This window comes from Arachis hypogaea, chromosome 20 (genome assembly GCF_003086295.3).
Source record: "Arachis hypogaea cultivar Tifrunner chromosome 20, arahy.Tifrunner.gnm2.J5K5, whole genome shotgun sequence".
Classification (NCBI taxonomy): Eukaryota; Viridiplantae; Streptophyta; class Magnoliopsida; order Fabales; family Fabaceae; genus Arachis; species Arachis hypogaea.
The window spans coordinates 117,479,105-117,486,698 of record NC_092055.1 but is presented as its reverse complement, the minus strand read 5'-3'; the positions used below and the strand labels follow the sequence as shown (position 1 = coordinate 117,486,698).

The 7,594-nt window shown below is 39.1% G+C and overlaps 1 non-coding gene across 1 annotated transcript; it reads right to left on the bottom strand.

Annotated features, from left to right (window-relative positions):
* Positions 1 to 1,139: 1,139 nt before the first annotated feature.
* LOC112787531 (small nucleolar RNA R71) lies at positions 1,140 to 1,247 on the bottom strand. The gene has a single exon (XR_003194939.1). It is a non-coding gene; the product is annotated as a small nucleolar RNA R71 (small nucleolar RNA).
* Positions 1,248 to 7,594: the final 6,347 nt, after the last annotated feature.

The window sequence follows — 7,594 nt, the reverse complement described above, 5'->3', positions numbered from 1 at the left end:
TAGAATCATATTTTGTGATTTCTTGTGAATCAAGTCATTAATTGTGATTTTAAAAATCAAATCTTTTTCAAAACTAATTTCAATAATATCTTTTTAAAAATATCTTCTTATCTTATCTTTTTCAAAAATTTGATTTTCAAATATCTTTTCTAACTTCTTATCTTCTTATCTTTTCAAAATTGATTTTCAAATTTGTTTCAACTAACTAACTAACTTTTTTGTTTGTTTCTTATCTTTTTCAAAACTACCTAACTAACTCTCTCTCTCTCTCTCTCTAATTTTCGAAAATATCTTCCTCTTTTTCAAAAACTCTTTTTAATTAACTAATTGTTTCAAAATTCAATTTTAATTTATTTCTTCTTCTAATTTTCGAAAATCACTAACCCTTTTTCAAAAATTATTTTCGAAAATCCTCTTTTTCTCTCATCTCCTTCTATTTATTTATTCATCTACTAACATCTCTTCCCCACTCACCAAAAATCCGAACCCTCTCTCTCTGAGTTCAGATTTTCTCTTCTTCTTTTCTTCTACTCACATAAGGGAACCTCTATACTGTGGTAAAAAGGATTCCTATTATTATTATTTTTCTGTTCCCTCTTTTTCATATGAGTAGGAGCAAGGACAAGAATATTCTTGTTGAAGCAGATCCAGAACCTGAAAGGACTCTGAAGAGAAAACTAAGAGAAGCTAAATTACAACAATCCAGCAAGCACCTTTCAGAAATTTTCGAACAAGAAGAGGAGATGGCAGCCGAAAATGATAATAATGCAAGGAGGATGCTTGGTGACTTTACTACACCTAATTCCAATTTACATGGAAGAAGCATCTCCATCCCCACCATTGGAGCAAACAATTTTGAGCTGAAACCTCAATTAGTTTCTCTGATGTAGCAGAACTGCAAGTTCCATGGACTTCCATCTGAAGATCCTTTTCAGTTCTTAACTGAATTTTTTCAGATCTGTGATACTGTTAAGACTAATGGAGTAGATCCTGAAGTCTACAGGCTCATGCTTTTCCCTTTTGCTGTAAGAGACAGAGCTAGAGTGTGGTTGGACTCTCAACCCAAAGATAGCCTGAACTCTTGGGATAAGCTGGTCACGGCTTTCTTAGCTAAGTTCTTTCCTCCTCAAAAGCTTAGTAAGCTTAGAGTGGATGTTCAAACCTTCAGACAGAAAGAAGGTGAATCCCTCTATGAAGCTTGGGAGAGATACAAGCAGCTGACCAAAAAGTGTCCTTCTGACATGCTTTCAGAATGGACCATCCTAGATATATTCTATGATGGTTTATCTGAGTTATCAAAGATGTCATTGGATACTTCTGCAGGTGGATCTATTCACCTAAAGAAAATGCCTGCAGAAGCTCAAGAACTCATTGATATGGTTGCTAATAACCAGTTCATGTACACTTCTGAGAGGAATCCTGTAAACAATGGGACGCCTCAAAAGAAGGGAGTTCTTGAAATTGATACTCTGAATGCCATATTGGCTCAGAATAAAATATTGACTCAGCAAGTCAATATAATTTCTCAGAGTCTGAATGGAATGCAAGCTGCATCCAACAGTACTCAAGAGGCGCCTTCTGAAGAAGAGGCCTATGATCCTGAAAACCTTGCAATAGCAGAGGTGAATTACATGGGTGAACCATATGGAAACACCTATAATCCCTCATGGAGAAATCACCCAAATCTCTCATGGAAGGATCAACAAAAGCCTCAACAAGGCTTTAATAATGGTGGAAGAAATAGGTTTAACAATAGTAAACCTTTTCCATCATCCACTCAGCAACAGACAGAGAACTTTGAACAAAATACCTCTAATTTAGCAAACTTAGTCTCTGATCTATCTAAGGCCACTGTGAGTTTCATGAATGAAACAAGGTCCTCCATTAGAAATTTGGAAGCACAAGTGGGCCAGCTGAGTAAGAAGATCACTGAAACCCCTCCTAGTACTCTCCCAAGTAATACAGAAGAAAATCCAAAAGGGGAGTGCAAGGCCATTGAAATGACCATCATGGCCGAAACCATAAAAGAGGGAGAGGACGTGAATCCCAGTGAGGAAGACCTCCTGGAACGTCCAGTGATCAATAAGGAGTTTCCCTTTGAGGAACCAAAAGAATCTGAGACTCATCTAGAGACCATAGAGATTCTATTGAACCTCCTTATACCCTTCATGAGCTCTGATGAGTATTCCTCTTCTGAAGAGAATGAGGATGTTACTGAAGAGCAAGTTACCAAGTTCCTTGGTGCAATCATGAAGCTGAATGCCAATTTATTTGGTAATGAAACTTAGGGAGATGAACCTCCCCTGTTCACCAATGAACTAAATGCATTGGATCAACTGAGATTGCCTCAGAAGAAACAGGATCCTGAAAAGTTCCTAATACCTTGTACCATAGGCACCATGATCTTTGAAAAGGCTCTATGTGACCTTGGTTCAGGGATAAACCTCATGCCCCTCTCTGTAATAGAGAAACTGGGAATCTTTGGGGTAGAAGCTGCTAAAATCTCATTAGAGATGGCAGACAATTCAAGAAAACAGGCTTATGGACAAGTAGAGGACGTGTTAGTAAAGGTTGAAGGCCTTTACATCCCTGCTGATTTCATAGTCCTAGATACTGGGAAGAATGAGGATGAATTCATCATCCTTGGAAGACCCTTCCTAGCCACAGCAAGAGCTGTGATTGATGTTGACAGAGGCGAACTAGTCCTTCAATTGAATGAGGACTCCCTTGTGTTTAAAACTCAAGGTCATCCTTCTGTAAACATGGAAAAGAGGCACAGTAAGCTTCTCTCAAAACAGAGTCAACCAGAGCCCCCACAGTCAAACTCTAAGTTTGGTGTTGGGAGGCCACAACCAAACTCTAAGTTTGGTGTTGAACTCCCATATCCAAACTCTAAGTTTGGTGTTGGGGAGTCTCAACAATGCTCTGAACATCTGTGAGGCTCCATGAGAGCCCACTGTCAAGCTATTGACATTAAAGAAGCGCTTGTTGGGAGGCAACCCAATTTTTATTTAATTATATTTTTATTAGTTATATGTCTTTATAGGTTCATGATCATGTGGAGTCACAAAATAAATCAAAAAAATTAAGAACAGAATAAAAAATAGCAGAAGAAAAATCACACCCTGGAGGAGGATCTCACTGGCGTTTAAACGCCAGTAAGGAGCATCTGTATGGCGTTCAACGCCAGAACAGAGCATGTTTCTGGCGTTGAACGCCAGAAACAAGCAGCATCCTGGCGTTCAGACGCCAGAAATGCACAGTGAAGAAGAGCTGGCGCTGAACGCCAGAAACAAGCATTTGGCTGGCGTTCAATGCCAGAAATATGCTGCATCTGGGCATTGAACGCCCAGAACAAGCATCAATTCGGCATTTAAATGCCAGAATTGCATGCAAAGGCATTTTACATGCCTAATGGGTGCATGGATGCAAATGCTTGACACCTCAGGATCTGTGGACCCCACAGGATCAACTCAGCATCTGTGAACCCCACAGGATCCCACCTTCTCTCCTCATAATCCTAGTTTTTTTTTCCACATCTTCTTCTTCATCTATTCTTTCTTCTTTTGCTCGAGGGTGAGCAGCATTCTAAGTTTGGTGTGGTAAAAGCATAATTCTTTTTTTGTTTTTCCATAACCATTGATGGCACCTAAGGCCAGAGAAACCTCTAGAAAGAGGAAAGGGAAGACAAAAGCTTCCATCAAGGGTCTATAGCTCAGTGGTAGAACATTTGACTGCAAATCAAGAGATCCCTGAGATACCTCAGGGGATACATTTTCCTCCACACAATTATTGGGAGCAACTAAGGGTGAAACATCAAGAGCACTCCATCATCCTTCATGAAATTAGAAGAAGATCAAAGAGCAATGAGGGAGGAGCAACAAAGACAAGGAAGAGACATAGAAGAGCTCAAGGACATCATTGGTTCCTCAAGGAGAAAACGCCACCATTACTAAGGTGGACTCATTCCTTGTTCTTAAACTTTCTGTTTTTCGTTTTCTTATGTTAAATGTTTATCTATGTTTGTGCCTTCATTACATGATCATTAGTGTCTAAGTGTCTATGCCTTAAAGTAGTGAATATGAATCCATCACCTCTCTTAAATGAAAAATGTTTTTAATTCAAAAGAACAAGAAGTACATGAGTTTCGAATTTATCCTTGAACTTAGTTTAATTATTTTGATGTGGAGACAATACTTTTTGTTTTCTGAATGAATGCTTGAACAGTGCATATGTCTTTTGAAGTTGTTGTTTAAGAATGTTAAATATGTTGGCTCTTGAAAGAATGATGACAAGGAGACATGTTATTTGATAATCTGAAAAATTATAAAAATGATTCTTGAAGCAAGAAAAAGCAGCAAAAAAACAAAGCTTGCAGAAAAAAAATGGCAAAAAAAAATAGAAAAAAAAAGAGAAAAAGCAAGCAGAAAAAGCCAAAAGCTCTTAAAACCAAGAGGCAAGAGCAAAAAGCCAGTAACCCTTAAAACCAAAAGGTAAGGGTAAATAAAAAGGATCCCAAGGCTTTGAGCGTCAGTGGATAGGAGGGGCTAAAGGAATAAAATCCTGGCCTAAGCGGCTAAACCAAGCTGTCCCTAACCATGTGCTTGTGGCGTGAAGGTGTCAAGTGAAAACTTGAGACTGAGCGGTTAAAATCAAGGTCCAAAGCAAAAGAAGAGTGTGCTTAAGAACCCTGGACACCTCTAATTGGGGACTTTAGCAAAGCTGAGTCACAATCTGAAAAGGTTCACCCAGTTATGTGTCTGTGTCATTTATGTATCCGGTGTTAATACTGGAAAACAAAGTACTTAGGGCCACGGCCAAGACTCATAAAGTAGCTGTGTTCAAGAATCAACATACTGAACTAGGAGAATTAATAACACTATCTGAACTCTGAGTTCCTATAGATGCCAATCATTCTGAACCTCAATGGATAAAGTGAGATGCCAAAACTATTCAAGAGGCAAAAAGCTACAAGTCCCGCTCATCTGATTGGAGCTATGTTTTATTGATAGTTTAGAATTTATAGTATATTCTCTTCTTTTTATCCTATTTGATTTTCAGTTGCTTGGGGACAAGCAACAATTTAAGTTTGGTGTTGTGATGAGCGGATAATTTATACGCTTTTGGCATTGTTTTTAGTATGTTTTTAGTAGGATCTAGTTACTTTTAGGGATGTTTTTATTAGTTTTTATGCTAAATTTACATTTCTGGACTTCACTATGATTTTGTGTGTTTTTCTATGATTTCAGGTATTTTCTGGCTGAAATTGAGGGACTTGAGCAAAAATCAGATTCAGAGGTAGAAGAAGGACTGCTGATGCTGTTGGATTCTGACCTCCCTGCACTCAAAGTGCATTTTCTGGAGCTACAGAAATCAAAATGGCGCGCTTTCAATTTCGTTGGAAATTAGACATCCAGGAATTTCCAGAAATATATAATAGTCCATACTTTGTCCGAGTTTAGATGATGCAAAAGGGCGTTGAACGCCAGTTCTACGCTGCTGTCTGGAGTTAAACGCCAGAAACACGTCACAAACCAGAGTTGAACGCCAGAAACACGTTACAACCTGGCGTTCAACTCCAAAAGAAGCCTCTGCACGTGGAAAGCTAAAGCTCAGCTCAAGCACACACCAAGTGGGCCCCGAAAGTGGATTTATGCATCAATTACTTACTTCTGTAAACCCTAGTAGCTAGTTTATTATAAATAGGACTTTTTACTATTGTATTTGAGATTTTTGGATCATCTTGGGACATCTGGTTCTTAGATTATGGGGGCTGGCCATTCGGCCATGCCTGAACCTTTCACTTATGTATTTTCAAACGGTAGAGTTTCTACACTCCATAGATTAAGGTGTGGAGCTCTGCTGTTCCTTATGAATTAATGCAAAGTACTACTGTTTTTCTATTCAACTCAACTTATTCCGCTTCTAAGATATTCATTCGCACTTCAACATGAATGTAATGAATGTGACAATCATCATCATTCCCCCACGAACGCGTGCTTGACAACCACTTTCGTTCCACCTTAGATTGGATGATTATCTCTTGGATCTCTTAATCAGAATCTTCGTGGTATAAGCTAGATTGATGGCGGCATTCATGAGAATCCAGAAAGTCTAAACCTTGTATGTGGTATTCCGAGTAGGATTCTGGGATTGAATGACTGTGACGAACTTCAAACTCGCGAGTGCTGGGCGTAGTAACAGACGCAAAAGGAGGGTGAATCCTATTCCAGTATGATCGAGAACCTCAGATGATTAGCCGTACCGTGACAGAGCATTTGGACCATTTTCACAAGAGGATGGGATGTAGCCATTGACACGGTGATGCCTCCAGATGATTAGCCATGCAGTGACAGCGCATCGGACCATTTTCACAGAGAGGATGAAAAGTAGCCATTGACAATGGTGATGTCCTTACATAAAGCCAGCCATGGAAATGAGTAGGACTGATTGGATGAAGACAGCAGGAAAGCAGAAGTTCAGAGGGACGAAAGCATCTCTATATCTTTATCTAAAATTCTTACCAGTGATATACATAAGTATTTCTATCTTTATTTTCTGTTTAATTAGTATTATTTTCGAAAACTCCATAATTAATTATTATCCGCCTGACTAAGATTTACAAGATGACCATAGCTTGCTTCATTCCAACAATCTCCGTGGGATCGACCCTTACTCACGTAAGGTTTTATTACTTGGACGACCCAGTGCACTTGCTGGTTAGTTGTATCGAAGTTGTGAATGAAAAACGATTTATTTAGACGTGCGTACAGAATTTTTGGCGCCGTTGCCTGAGATCACAATTTCGTGCACCAGTCAACACTTCTTCTTCCTTTGATATGGATGGCTTTTGTATGGTTTCCTGAATGAGGCTTTTATTATTGCCCCCTGGCTTGGTGCTGGCTAGTTTTGATAGGGCATCAGCTCGGGCATTATATTCCCGAGTTATATGTTGGACATCACTTTCAGAAAAGTGTGTCAACTATTCTCGTGTTTCATCCAGGTACTTCTTCATAGTTGGGTCTTTAACTTGGTAGGTGCCATTAATTTGTGAAGTTATTACTTGTGAATCACTGAACACTACTACCTATTCTACCTCTACTTTTTTAGCCAGCTTCAAGCCAGTAAGTAGAGCTTCATATTCTGCCTGATTATTAGAAGTAGGGAACTCAAACCTTAAGGATAGTTCTATCCGAGTTCCTTGGTCGCTTTCTAGGATAACACCAGTCCCGCTTCCAGATTTATTTGATGATCCATCCACGTACAAGCTCCATGTGGTGGGGTTACCGAGGCTTTCAGTGTATTCAGTAATGAAGTCGGCGAGGTATTATGATTTGATGGCTGTTTGAGTTTCGTATCTTAAGTCAAACTCAAACAGCTCTACCGCCCATTTGAGGATCCTCCCGACTAAGTCCGTTTTTTGTAGGATATTTTTCATTGGTTGATTGATACTGACTTTAATGGTATGGGCATGGAAATAGGATCATAACTTTCGAGATGTAAGAACAAGAGCATAAGCAAACTTTTCTATCTTTTGATAATTTAGCTCTGCCCCTTGTAGGGTTTTGCTGATGAAGTAGATAGGTTGTTGCCC